We start from the raw sequence: 1,889 nt of genomic DNA on the forward strand, positions 1-1,889 counted from the left end.
ACTAAAATACTTAAGACACTTCAACAAAACTCACTAGAACTAAACTATTTACATTCTATATACTAACTCTTCAGAAAACAACAAAAATGGTTAAAATAAACTAAACACAAGGAAGAAAATTGAAAGATTGTACCATGGTGGGGTGTCTCCCACCAAGCACTTTTCTTTAACGTCCTTAAGTTGGACGGGCATGAAGCTCAATTTCCAACACCGGGTGGATCCTCTAGAAGGAACACCTCCACTTCCTTGTTGCTCTTGGGATTGGTATGATGATACAACTTGAGTCTATGGCCGGTCACTTTGAAGATAATAGCACTTGCAGGATGACGCAAGTGAACAACGCCATAGGGCTCAACCTTGTCAACAATATATGGACCATCTCATCTTGACCTAAGCTTCCCTGATAATAGCCTCAACCTTGAATTGTACATCAGCACTAAATCACTCACTCTTAATTCTTTCCGCTTTATATGCCGATCATGCACCGCTTTAGATTTCTCCTTGTAGATGCGGAAATTATCGTAGGCTACCATTCTCAGACATTCTAACTCCTTCAATTGTAGTTTCCTCTCCTTCCTGCCTCTTGCAAACCCATGTTACACTCCTTCACCGTCCAGTATGCTTTATGGAGGGAGATGTCAAGCCTTGCTAAAGACCAACCGGAATGGACTCATTTCAATTGGAGTTTTATAAGCAGTTCAGTAGGCCCATAGTGCATCCCCCAATCTAGCATTTCAATCCTTTCTGTGGGGTTTCACCATCTTCTCCAAGATTCGCTTGATTTTATGGTTTGAGACTTCGGCTTGTCCATTTATTTGTGGGTGGTAAGCAGTGGCTATTATAAACTCCGAATAATTAGCGAATAAATTAATTATTAATCAAGAAAATTAGAAAATAGAATTTTATATTTTAATGAGATAGAGTTAATTAAAATAAGAATTTTGACACTAATTTTAAATAATTTGGTCTAAGATTGGGCCGAACGGGCCAAACTGGACCCAAACCGGACCTGTGGGCCCAACCAACTCACTCAACTTAATGATCTTCAGCTCGTTCTCTTCCCTTTTACATGCAAACAAGCTGAAAGTTTTGCAAGAAGGGGGAAGAACATATCAAATGCACCAAACCCTTGGATTTCATTCAATCTCCCATAACTTCTCACTTTGAGTTCCGATCGCTGCACTGTTTGCGGCCACGCGTCCGCAGTGTCGAGCTCTACAAAGCCTGGTAAGAAATTAGGTAAGGAAGCCATATTTCCAGTTCTAATTCTCCCTTCCCCAATTCAAAAATTATATATCTTGGGTGTTGAGATTCTTGGTTAATTTGATGTTATAGAATCCGAATAACTTGAGGAATTAGTGGGCTTTTATTTGATTGAGAACACATACAAGGTAAGGATCTTCAAACCCTAATAAATCCCTTAATTAATTGTATTTTGGGTATTGAGTGTGTATGTATAGATATAATGATGTGGAACAGGTAGTGCATATATGTGATGTAGAGCAAAATTGTGGAGATAGAAGCTTGATTAGGTCCTTGGATGCTGAATTTTTGTGGTGGAGCTTGTGGACTTACTTAGTTGGGTTATCTTTCGGTTATATGAGGAAATCAGCCAAGGTATGGTTTTGATTTCTCGTATTTAATATATAATGTCTTGTGAAAACTTAGGCTAGACGACCCAGGATAAGTTGAATTATGAATTTGGAACTTGATTGGTAGTTTAGTTGATGATGTGTGTTGCATTGATAAGGCATGATAGATTGAATAAATTATGATATGACTGTAGTTGGTTTAGTGAGATTAGTTCATGAATGATGATGTTGATGGTGATATATGATAACATTGGATGTGGATATATGAATGTTGATGATTGTATTAGTATGATTGAG

The sequence above is a fragment of the Arachis ipaensis genome, chromosome B3 (assembly GCF_059453495.1).
Source record: "Arachis ipaensis isolate K30076 ecotype BB chromosome B3, ASM5945349v1, whole genome shotgun sequence".
Lineage (NCBI taxonomy): Eukaryota > Viridiplantae > Streptophyta > Magnoliopsida > Fabales > Fabaceae > Arachis > Arachis ipaensis.